The sequence below is a fragment of the Akebia trifoliata genome, chromosome 5 (genome assembly GCF_017979445.1).
Source record: "Akebia trifoliata isolate Shusen 1 chromosome 5, ASM1797944v1, whole genome shotgun sequence".
NCBI classification, from domain to species: Eukaryota; Viridiplantae; Streptophyta; class Magnoliopsida; order Ranunculales; family Lardizabalaceae; genus Akebia; species Akebia trifoliata.
The window spans coordinates 23,881,716-23,895,377 of record NC_141379.1 but is presented as its reverse complement, the minus strand read 5'-3'; the positions used below and the strand labels follow the sequence as shown (position 1 = coordinate 23,895,377).

General features: G+C 31.5%; 1 long non-coding RNA gene across 2 annotated transcripts; it reads right to left on the bottom strand.

The window, feature by feature from the left end:
* Positions 1 to 578: 578 nt before the first annotated feature.
* Positions 579 to 4,619, bottom strand: LOC147401697 (uncharacterized). 2 transcript variants are annotated; one of them, XR_015178643.1, is made up of 5 exons: positions 4,546 to 4,619; positions 3,413 to 3,460; positions 2,308 to 2,385; positions 1,012 to 1,074; positions 579 to 875 (listed from the first exon to the last, which is right to left on the bottom strand). It is a non-coding gene; the product is annotated as an uncharacterized LOC147401697 (long non-coding RNA). The 2 variants fall into 2 exon arrangements; XR_015178642.1 differs by lacking the exon at positions 4,546 to 4,619 and having other exon boundaries at positions 3,413 to 4,539.
* Positions 4,620 to 13,662: the final 9,043 nt, after the last annotated feature.

Below are 13,662 nucleotides of genomic sequence, written 5' to 3'. Positions count from 1 at the left end.
GAAAGCTTCCCATATATATAGATATAGATATAGATATAGATACGAGGGTTCAACATATTGGAAAACATAGAGAAAAACAATGGAAAGGGATCGTTCTATCTAATGCATGTGGACGGTTCAAATCTCGCTTTATACAAAAAAAAAAAAAAAAGTCATGATTTGAGAGAGCACTTTTCGTTTAATTGCTAATATGTCCCTTTTTCGATTAATTTTTTTTTTTAATTTTAAAAAAAGACACTTAACATTCGGAAAAAAAAAAGAAAAAAGAAAGACGACTTTCTCTGCCAAAGTGGCAGTAAGCCCACATGGCTATTGTGACAGCTATAGAAAATTTTGAGCCTGAAAATGTGAGCAAGGATAATGGGGATGTATGTCTTCGACTGTTGGAAGAAACACAATTTTTGATAGGGTTGGTTCATTAAAGTATTAAAAATTAGAATGTTGGTGACACAATTATCATTCGGGCATCATCAATTTTGAACGGTGGCAAAGAACAAATTTGGAAACTCAATCATTTCATAGCTTATGCAAACCCAAAACAAGCATGATTGAGTAGGTGGACATGGTGACAATTCATAGGAATCAGACCAACTCAAACTGTGTTGGTCAGATTAACATGCCACACAAGTGTATTATTACATTGTCAACAACATTGATTATTACTTTGACAGTAGTTTTCAATCAGACCTATAACGTCGGTTATAAAATCAACAACATACATTAGTTTTCAATCTCTGTTTTTTTTTCTAATACTTTTTTGTTGTTTACTCTGGGCAGTGCTCCTGTACGCATGACATAAACTGATAACCTGCAGAAATGCAAAAATAGAATGCACACCACCACCACCACCAAGAGAAATGCACGCATATAGAAACCTATAAAAACTCAAATTCATTCATATGTTGGTTTCAAATTAAACAGTTAGGAGACACTTTCTTATGATATCATAAAGTTTTGATCTAACGACTACAATGCACATAAGATTTTAACATGCTTTGGGCAATTTCTTACCAAGAAGCTACAACAGAAACTTCCCTCGATGGCTGTGATCTTAAGATTCTTCCTCTCCAATTTCTTTAGAAAAATGCAAATCTAAGTTAGAGATATCTCAAGAAACAATAAAACAACAGAAATAGTGGAAGGGCAGTCACCAAAGCAATCAAAGATGATAGAATAGATCAATGAAACAAATAATTAGAGATTAAAAAATAATGAATGTACTAAAATCACCAAGGAAACCAGGACTAAAGCTTGCCAACAATAAAATTTGAAAGCACAAAAATAGAAATGAACATTTTGGTGACGATGGTGGGTGTCAAACATTAAAATGAAATATTAATTTTGTTTTATGTTTTCAAAGATGAGAATTTGATTCGTTTTATAGTCTTTTGTATTTAAGGAAGCAATGAAAAGAAACCCACGTTAGTTTTCTTGATGACTATATTAAATATAATTACTGTGGAGGGAGATTCTTGGACACGCTGACACGTAGTTTATATGGATGGTTGCCGACCAATCGAGTAACTCGGAGGATTGACTTCATAGATATCGCAAATTTGCATAAGTCGGAAAGTCGGATTTGACAGCTCTACCGCTGATTGACAGGTGTGACAACCCATACCTTGACAGATCGGTTGTAACTACTCTAGGTTTGCCAGGGTAGTTGTAACAACCCCTGCAGCTGACAAACCAGAGAGTAGGTTAACTACTCTGGGTCAACTCATCGAAGTTGTCAGACAAAAATCACAGATGAAGATTCCTATAAGAGAAAAGGGCAATTCATGTTGGGGGTAAGAAAAATTTTTAACTCTGAGAACTCTTTAATAACTCGGCACCGATTCTAACTTGATCGTCGGAGTGGTCCTATTGCAGGTCCCATCGGGCTAAAACTACTTTGGTAGAGCGAATTTCTGCTTCTACAATTACTATTGTTAGAATGAAGTGATTTTTATGTATTATTAGGTTGTCAAAAAAGAAAAAAGTGAAAAGGATCAAGTTCCCACCTACAATGTTTTGAGCTTGACATTCCTATCCTTAGGTAAAATAAAAATATGAACTTCAGCAAAGGTCCATTGAAATATTGGAATAAAATAGATGTCCTTTTTACTGCTCAAACAGGAAAGATGGGCAAAAAAAATCAGGCCACACATTCTAGACTTACCAGAGACTAGGGAAGTTGAGAATAAATAATTTATGGAATTGATTAATGGTGCCAATAATGATGATTATTTACAAAGGCATGAAGATGAAAATAACCAACAAATAACTTTAGTAACTAGTTAGATAGCTTGTGGAATTGAGTTGCACCTGTCTTATTTTCTCGATTCTGGTTGCGGCAATGAAATTGGGGAGTTGGAAAGGTTGTTTCTTGATACCACGCTTTCCCTATAAAGTAAATAAAACCGATGATACACAAAATCTCCAAAATGTGTTTCTTTATTCAATTCTAACCAAGCTAATTATAAGAATAAGAATTTTAATGCACCATAATCCTCCAGAATATCTGCAATAGAAATTATGAATTCAGTCCAAGTATTATGCACAATGGAAACGAACTCCATGCATAATCCATATAGCTTCAACCTTTCAATGATATTCTAATGTCTAGCATGTAAAACATGACATCTAACCTAGGCAAATTATGTATTTGCAAAATGTGGCACGATGCACAAATAAGTACACTCCCACCCAAACTAGAAAGATGTTAAAAGATAAACCATTCAACAGTCCCCTTCAGAAAACACCATGAAGTCATGGTTCAATGATTGTTATAGCCGATCCCCTGCAAGAAGCATGTATATATATAAGGGGAGTGAAAGCTGATCAACTTTATCTTCCCCCAACCTCTTATTTGAACCCATCATGCTGTATATGCCCACCAAGCATGCAATGTGTACATAGCCCCACATCAAATGTGTGTTAAATGAATGACCAAAAAAAATGTATGTTAAAATGCCAGTCACCTATAAGAACTTCCTATTTTGACACCAATGTCTTGCAATGGGAACAATATTCCGGTAAGATTTCAGAAACACTAGCAACTTTGGGTCTGCTATACTTGCATCCCATACCTAAAAAATAACCAGGAACATGTGGTGTGGGCTGCTATTATATATGTTTTTCGGTCTTGCTTTCAATCACATTGTGGAATTCCGGGCTAGGGGCATAGGTATTCTGATTTGAAGAGACTTAGAACCAACATACATAATGGGTTTGGGAATATCATTCAAATACTTGTTGGGTTGGGTCTAGATCAGAGGAGCATTCTAATTTTTAAATGGGTCTTGTTCTATTAGAGCCTAAATCAACTCATATTGAGCTTATTCAAGGAATTCATCATTAAAGTAATAAGCTATAACAAGAAAAATAAAGGATTAAAGCATGGGAAATTAAAGGAAAAAAAATGACTTACAGGATATTATTGTTGTTTATACTACTTTCCCTCTTTCTTAATATTCTCCTGCAAAGATATAATTAGGTTATTTAGTTATTGTTACAAAAAAATAAAAATAAATAAAAAATAACAGTAAACAATTATTGTATAACAAGTGAGATAATCAAGCAAAAAAACTTACAATTAGTATATGATAAGAGCTGGCCTAAGCAAAGATACCAAAACAGAAATGCAATCGATACACAAACAAGGTAAGGAAAGTTTTAGAGATGCATGCAAGTTTTATATTATCCAATTCACAGAGCATGATTGAATTTTCAATTAAGCACAAATTGGAAACAACTATTTTCAAATACCCAAGTTCATCTCTTACTTGACACTCATATTTAAAAACTTGATACAGCTCGAAACAAAATAGATATACTAATATTACGCACCTCGAAAGAAATTTTTAAAAAATCATAAAAAATTTTAGCATTTAAAGTGATGTTTTGAAGAAAAACAAAGTAAATGAAAAAGGAAGATGAATTGGCACTGAAAATTTAGATCTACTGTGGCTTGGATCTCTCTTTCATAAAATTAAAAAAAAAAAAATAACAAAGGAGACAAAAAAAAAGATGAAACAACAACAATAACATGGACTGCACACATATTCTGAACTAAGACAAATAAATCCTATTTCACACATTTTAGAGACAAAGTAGAACAACTAGAACAAAATAGAGGAATCAAATCCAGATATCTAATTTATAGAAAACTAAAATCCAGACATAATACACCTCATTGCATCTCAAAGAGAGGGGAAAAACCAAAGAAATCAAATGAAAATCAGAGCAAACAAGCATCCTCAATATAGAAACCAAAACCCTAACCATAGAACCAAAAATTTGAACAAAACCCCCTTTGCTTGTAAGCCCTCTTTGCGTGAAAGAGAGTTAACTGAAGAGTCATTGGAGTTGTTCTTGACGAAACCCCAAAAGAGTAGTTTTTGCACAGAGGGAGAATGAATTATTTGCGCGCGAGAAAGTAAAATATTCGTTAAAAGCTACAAGTGCAGGTTCGTCCGGATCAAATCGAGAGCTTCGAATTGATTTGATTCAGTTTATAATGAATTTTGATTCGATTCCAGCTTAACAAAGTAGAGAACTGACCAAATTTGATTCGCTTCTTGATTCATGCCTTGTATAAAACCGAATCAAACCTGAGGGCTGAATCTTTATATTAATAAAATTATAAATTAATATTATTAATTTATTTAATAAATTATATGTCTTTTTATGAATAAGTTGATTATCTTTTTTTATACATAGATTAATGACAGATTTTTGGATGATTGGATTAATGAGTTTCTTTAACTGATGGGAAAACTATTCATTTTTTTAATGGATACATTAATGCTTATTTTATTTTATTTTATTTTATTGATGGATAGATTAATGACTCATTATATGAGATATCATATTCATATTTATTTATTTATATTAAAAATATGTTGATTCTATTAGGTTTTTAAGATATTGACAACCTGTAGAACCAAACCAACCTTAATTCAGTTCAGATTGATTTGGTATTATGGCAATTTGGTTCGGTTCTGGTTGTCATTTAATGGAATCGACCTAGGTCAGTTCGATTTCGATTTGACCTCAAACCAAACCAAATTGCACCCATACTAAAAGCCATCATTTTAGTATAATGTCGGTTGTAGTTACAACCGACGTTATAACATTCCAACCAAAAAAATTGTAACTTCATTTATTATAAAAATCGACGTTATAAACCTCTCACAAAAAATCCCGTAAAAAAAAAATATATTCATAATGTTGGTTTTTGAAAAAAAATCGACATTATAAATCTTTCTAAAATTTTTGCTTGATCTATCATGAAAATTCTAGTTTTGTAATGTCGTTTTTTTTTAAATCTACTATTAAAACTTTAATATGGGGCGCCTCCTATTCCCCTAAGTGTAGTAGTGACCCATGCTAAAACTATTCCAATTTGGAAATCAGATTCTAGGTCATGAAAGCATACATGGAATGGAATAATTGATGTTATATGCTCTATTTTGGTAGCTTTTATCCTTGATTTTCACAAGATGCAACAATAAATTTGGGAAATTACAGGAATTGAGAACATTCAAAAACTGTCCAAGTAGGCTTTATGGGAAACAAGTTATTATACAATATCAAAATTTTAAGACTAGGTTCAACTTTATTGTAGATAAACACAAAATTCAAAAAAAAGTAAAAAAAAAAAAAAAACAATCGCTTGATTAAATCAATGGATAGAGAAACTTATACAATCTAGAATATAATAATTTAATTTTGTCTAATCGTGTTGTTGTAGATGAGAGGACAACAATGTCATAATCTTTAATCTAGATGGATATGGATAGAAGATTCGTATCAAGTTGACACTCCAAAAGATCAAATGAAGTGAATAGAAAAAATGATTTCCATAGTAATCCATAACCATTATGTCAACAACAAGACATGAACTAAAGGCATCTCAAGATGCTAACAATTTTGAGAAACGTATATCTAATAAATACATCCAAGGTCCAATTTAGGAAACATACAATTATTCTCTTATAACAACTACTAAGTTCAAAGAAAATATATAGGCATGAACAAAGACAAGATGAAAATAACTAAAAAAAAAGTAAAAATGTAAGCTTTCATCCTCTTGAATTTATTTGATTTGTTCTTGAACTTTACATGTTCCACTTCATGGAATTGATGATGTTCCACTTCATGGAATTCATGTTTCACTTCTTCGAATTGGTGTTCTACTTCATAGAATTGGTCTTTAACTTTACCAAGAGTACGTCTATCTTCAATAAAATGCCTCTTGACTTCCTTGTACAATCGTAATGACTTATAAAATGTTGATAGATATCCATCCACATATTGGTGGCATTCTTCCCAATTCGAAAATATTTCAGTCTTTCTCCCTATGAATACAACATAAAACTTGCCAATTTTGAAAACAAACATGACAATCAAGTGTAAATTTAAATTTGGCAAATTGTGAGTGCAATAATATTTATACAAATTAAAATCCCACTACTTTCCAATTATTTTGAGGGCTTTACAACATTAATACCAGGGCTTCACCAAAGTAATCAAATTGAAACAATAATGTAAGAGTGGCACAATAAGGATAATTACCCTTGCATAAGCACGAATATAATATTCACCCACTATGATTATCAAAATAATTTAGTATTCAAAATTTGGAATAAGAGGACTTCTCAGAAAAGAGTACAAATGGATTAAACCAATTGTTTTATGTGTACACATCCCAAAATTTGGGTACATTAAGGAGTCTTCATCACCCAATCTCTGTACCTTTAATCGAAATACCCTTTTTAGATAACAAAGTACCCTTTTCAGATAACAAAGTCTAGGTCTAGATGATTAGTCTAAAAAGGTCAATTGCCAAGAATGAAACTATGGCTTTTATTTCATATTTTCCAAGTGAAAAATCAATTTAAAATTTTAAGAATAAAATTTGAAGAGAGTGAGTTCAAACCTGAGATGGTGGATGTGCTTTGTCAAGAAAAGACAATTCTTTTAAGGACGAAAAAGACAATTGCTTAGGGTTTTTCCAACCTTTCACGATTTCTTAGGGTTTTGTCTCTTCGTGATTTCAAAATAAGATCAATAGAAACCGATCAAATGGAAGAAGACGAGTGTTTTGTAGATGGACTTGCAATATTAGTCTAAAGAAAGATATATAATGTAATGTCTTGAAATTTCTAATTTGTATCTCGAGGAAACTTTTAAGTTATGATCTTGAAAATTGTGAGTTTATATTATGATTTAAAAGTATGGAATTTGATTTATCAACGTTTGAAGCAATCTAACATCACTAATAAATTTAGAAGGGTTGAAAAACATACTTTGGCCTGTAACAAGCCTTAATCAGAGGTTAGATAAAAAAATTATCAAATCCTCAATTTGCATGTCAAGTATTTACCCTAAAAGGAAATATTTTGTTAGAGGCAAAATTTTGGAAATATGATCACACCATTAAATTCATGGTGAAAAATACTCAAAATAGATTATGAGTTTGTTAAAATCCAAGCTTGAGAAAATAATTTGTAGAATGACCATTATGTCCCTGGTCTTAATTAATGTCAATCATTAAGAAAGAGAAAGTAAATTAGTGCACTATCTCTTCTCTTTCCCTTTTCTCCAACACAAAATCCACAAGAAAAGCATGGACCATCAAACAACAATTTGACCACCATAAAGTGTGAATCAAGAATTCATGAATAAGGAAAAAAGGTTCACCTCATTCAGATCTTTGATTTAAGCCAAGTAGATTTCCTTGGGAATAAATTAAAATTTGAGATTTCGTTCAAGGAACATTATTGGAGTCAATCCTAGAGAAATCGCATCGTAGAAGACGCAAAACAAGTAGGAGTTTTTCCCTTCTAGTTTCTAGTTATACAAATATTTTTATAGAATTTGATTTTGAACTATAAATTGATCATGTCTTCGATTCAGATTAATTCCCTTTAAATTTCATGCACGATTTGATAATTAAAATCCATAGATCTTGTTTTAAATTATATAAATAAGGTAGTTTTATAGTTTTTATAATTCAATTATGTTTGGAAGTATTTAGAAAAGATTTGGTTGATTTTCTGGTAAAATCGGAGGTGAAAATTAGAAATTTCAAGTTGTTGGTTCGAGTTTGAAAAAAATCAAGTATACATTGCCTCTGTTGTGCCATTCTATACTAATGGCATTGTTGTCCACCAACATCCATTCCAATGATGGTTACGTCAAAAAAAAAAAAAAATTAGCCCTGTTTCAACACGTTTTTCCCACCAATTTGTTAGTTTTCAACCACCAACTTCTATATATTTTCAAAACCTTAGTTTCATTAGTTTTCCATTTACTGTAAGGGAATACCCCCCATTTGAAACAACGAGAATAGTTTAAAAATCGAAATCTAAATGTATCAAAATCTATTTTTAAGTTTCAAAAAAAAAATAGAAACTACAACATTTTTGTTAAATTTTTAAATCTCGTTTTCTATTACGTTTTTTTGAATTAAATTCCAAATTGTTTTATATTATCAGTGTCATTTATATAGAATTTCATTTTCAAAAACCCGTTTTACGTTTGGAAAACTTTAAAAAATATTTTTTCAATACTTAGTCAAAATTTCATTACTTTGACTATTTATGGTTTTATCGTGGCTTTCGAGTCTTTTCTACTCAATCAAGACCATTATATGGAATTGGTTGATATCTTAGAATCACAAATATTTATAGAAAATGTGTATTTTGATAGATACATAGGAAAATAGATGTTTGACCAAATGATTAATGGATGGATAGTGAGAACCAATATTCTATTTTGATTGAATGAGACAATGATTCCAGAGTTATGCAATAACTTAGACCAGTTCTATTGCATGATTGATTGATGGATGCTTTAATATCTCACGTTCCCACGTCCACATAGGATATGATAAATAAATCGGTAGACGGATGGATGGATTGACAAAAATGAATCGAGAACACTACCATTACTTGTATTTTCGATAAAGATTAATTGTATATATTAACAAAACAAAACTATTTTGTTTATTAGCACAAGGTCGTACAAAAAGTAGAAAAAAATGATACGTTGCTATATTCCTAGAAGCGATAGATAAATCTAGGATAACACTTGATGTTATATACTCTTTTGTGGTATGGAATACCTTAGAATGTAATACAACTCATGAGATTCGAGAATTTCTTACTTTCTTTCCTGATGATTATTATATGTAAATGCATCTTTGTATAGTGTAGAGAGAGTAAAAGTTCACATGTATTGCCTCCTTTTAATAGGTTTAGGCGCAGAGAGTTTGCTCCTGGGATAATTAGTGCTTACTAAAAGTCTGTTGTTGTCAAACGGTCGACCTCAAGTCAGTTGAACTTAATATTTGGGTTCTTTGTCAACGACTAATTTGAATTTGATAAATGGTCAATTAACCGTGGTATGCTAGACCGGTCACAAAATCAGATAAAAACAATAGGATTCCACATTAGAGGTTAAGTTTGGGATATCAATTTACCATAGTCAAGGTGGTTATATCAACGTGTTCCTCAACTTTCTTATCAAATACATCACAATGTTCGTATTATGTGATGACAGATAGATGTTTTTTTTTTCCTTTAAAAGTATGAAAAATTATTTTTATGATAAGAATGATATATTGATGACTATTACAATTATTTACTATTTTTATTTAGTCATTATTCAAATTATATGTTATGATAAAACCTACATTATTTTATTGTTCATCATGATTATATGTTGCATGTGTGACTAGATGATAAAACGGTATATATCTTATTGAGTAACTCTCTATTATTCACCTTATAATTCACCTTTTCAGATTTTTCAGCTTATGAAGAGCCAATCTATAAGGAATCTTTTGAGGAAGAATATGTTGCTGAGTTACACCTCTGTCGATTTGAGGATTTTTATAGGATTTTAGTAGATGTTTATGATTATGTTTGAGAGATTTGTATGGATTTGGGAAGATTATGTTTTTGAGATTTGTTTATGGATTATGACTATGATTGAGGCTATCTTCCGTTTACTTTGAATATTGGTTATCATTTATTTTCTACTGCGTTTTATTTGTTATACATAAGCTATTTTATATTTTTTTATGATATCATGGGCTGGATTAGATTATCATGCCTTGAGATCTAATATGGTAATCATTGAGATTCATGTTGGATTTTGGGGGTGTAAGAAAGAGAGAGAGAGAGAGAGAGAGAGAGAAGAAAAGAGTGAAGAAGACAAGATTTCGCAACCTTAGGATCTTTAGGGTTTAGTCTCTTTCCATTTTCTTAGGGTTCGAGCTTCAATAGATGTTAGTGAGAGAGATAGAGAGAAGAGAAGAGAAGAGTGAAGGCCTTGAGAATTCATAGCTGGTTTATAGAGGAGTAAAGATGGAGAAGATTGACAAAGAGAGTCCTCTCTTTTTGTTCGAATGTCGAGTGTCTTTTAAAATATATATATATGGGTTAGGTTCAAACGACAACCATTTCAACACACATATAGACAACGTGTTTTGTCTTATATGGGTAAAAATGTTTGGAATGGGCTGAGTTTTTGTGAGGATGATCTCTGTGGTGAGGAGATCATCATTGCTAAAAATCAGCTCATTATGAAACTTCTAGACCGTCCAATTTTTGTTGAAAAATTATAGACCGTCCAATTTTTGTAAATCAATTTTGATGGGGTTACAAGTTTTGGAATGGGATGATTTTTTGCCAGGATGATCCCCTCATCACAGAGATCATCCTCAAAAAATATCAGCCCATTCCAAACATTTTTGCCCATATAAGACAAACACGTTGTCTATATGTGTGTCGCAATGTGTGTCGCAGGAACCCGACCCTATATATATAAGAGGGAAGTATTTGCAATCAAACGAAAAAGTGCTCTCTTAAACATAGTTAGTAATTCTTCAAATAATTCGTGAATTATACCCGATTTTTCAAATAATACACCAAACAATTAAAACTTTAATGATGTAGATACATGAGGACTCAAAGGAGAATTTTGATTCTCATCTACGATGGGTTTTAGAGCCGTCACCATTCAAAGAGTTTAGGTGTGAATGAACACCATAAAATGAATTTTAAAATTCTTTTTTGGATTTGTAGTGATTCACATTCAATGGGTAAAAGAAATGTCTACCTAGAGACTAGGTAAGGAGGTTCGGTCGATGGTCAAAGAAGATGTTAGACACATTGTCTTACCTATCCATTGATGATTACCAAAGGTATGACCACAAAATGAAGCATGAAAATTATTATTATTAATAATCTTTTTTAAGTGGGGGGGGAAGGGGGTTGAAGATAGAAGGGATTATAGAGAGATTAAGGAAAAAATCGTTTTGTTTGTAAATAAGAAAGATAGAAGTGATGAGCAAGACAATGACAAAAGTAGGCACTTGTTGGATTTTTTGTAGGCTTAGAACTTGGGTGGAAATTTACTTGGATTCCACTCTTTTGAGACCTCAAGCACTATTTTCTACTTATGTGCTCCCTTAGGAATCTTCATTTGTTGATTTGATCCATAGATGGTGTCCATGGATTGAACAAGGCTTTAATGAACCCAAGACTTTATGCATGAAAATGTGGTTCACTTTGGGACTATTTTTTGTTGTCTTTAGGAGTTAGATGTAGATCCATAGGAACCTACATCTTAGCTCATAGCCTTTTGGAACTCGAGAGTGTGTGCATATTATGTATGCATGTATGGACTTATAAAGAGAAGATTACCTCGTAAAGGGTTTACTCTCTAGTTCTTAAGCCATAAAGAAAGCAATGAAAGAAATTACTTTAGAAATTGTAAATTATAAGAAATTGAAATAAAATAAAGAACAACTAAGTTTATGAAATTGAAATGCTCAATATGAAACTTATTAAGGACTTATAGGAAGAGATTACTTCATAAGGAGGGATTATTCTCTACCACCCTAACCTTAAAACTAGGAAACTTAAAACATTACATTGCTAGAAAATTAAATGTTGCATAAAGGAAAGAAAATTGGGGTGGTAGGAAAGGACGATTAAGAGGAATAGTTAACTATAAAGTAAAGAAATTATGGTACCCCACCTTGATGCTCTTTTTGTCCTCCCCCTTCTTCTCTTTGGTTATTCTCTCCTTACACTTAAAGGTTTCATCATTAGATAATTCCTAATTGTTAATTGTTATCGCACTAGTTATTATTTGTTATCGAATCTCACAATTATCAATCAACAATTAGTTTTTTTTCACTCCTTTTATATATCTTCTCTCTCCTCTTGATTTTTTTGATCATGGGTCTTGGTAACTCAATTAATTTAGATAGTATGTGATTTGCATTATGAAGATTTGTGTTAATAGTATAATTAATCATAAGAAATATATATATTCTTAGTTTTAAATTTTTTCTATATATGTTATTTTAGAATAAATATTAAAATGAAATATATGTAAAGGTATCCAAGTATTATTGATTTGTAATAAGACTTAAATGTTTGATACACATGCATAAAAATATCATATATTCCAAATTAACCAAGGATGAGTTCAAAGATGAAAGATACTGATGGTGATTTTGAAAAATAAGATATAAAATTATTAAATCTTAAAAAGAGAGGGGGGGGGGGATTATTTGGATATGAGTACTTTGGAAATTTTAATATTTATACACAAAATTTTGAAAGTTTTTTAGAGTATTGAAGTTACATTATACCCAAACCATTTTCATATCACATTTTTGTCGTTCTTCGAATTTTTATAGAATTTTTAAATGAAGTATTAAGTGTATATTCCAAATCATACTCTGAATTAATCCCATAAAGATTTTTTGCCATACATTGAATTGTTAACTATGCTCTCAGATCATGTGTTATGGCTGTAAAACACATTTTCAGTGCAAACGAGAATTTCGTCTTCTCCAAGGCCATGGCATTGGATCATATTTTTGGAGACCAAGATGTGAACTCACAACACTTATCTTATTAAGATAATCAGAACTGAGATTGGATGTTTCAAAATTATGTGTTAAGCTAATAAACCAATGTCCTGATGCCATGTGCTATTAATATACTCGGACTTCACTAACTACACCAACTAGTAGAGGGCACATTGGTTCAGGCCAAACCAAGTACCAAACCAAAGTAGAACCATTAGGATTAGTTTGGTTTTATGAACATTCGGTTCACTTATGGGTTGAAATTTTGAAAAAAAAAATCAATTCGGTTCGATTCTCAGTTCAAGTGTGTCCTAGAAAGGGGTATAAAAAGGATCCATTGAGTAGATAAGCGTTGCTCAACTCTTGAAGGGTTCAAATAAGTACCATAATTATGTTTGTATGATTAAAATTATGTTATGCTTGTGTTTTAGCATTCCTGTGGTGGAATGATTATATATATTAGCATAATGGATTATCCATCAAGTCAAGGAGTGATTCTTGGAATCCAACTTTTGTCTTAAGGAAAATTTTATCCTTGAAAGATTTATATATATATATATGGGTCCTGTTCGACACCCTACACTTTACCCTACGCTTTACCATACGTGTTTTGTCTAACATGGGTTAGAAGGTTTGGAATAGGCCAATTTTTGGTGAGGATGATCTCTATGGTGAAGAGATCATCCTCATAAAAAATCAGCTCATTCCAAAATTTCTATCCCCATCAAAAATGGTTTACAAAAAATGAATGGTCCACAATTTTTCAACTTGTAAACATG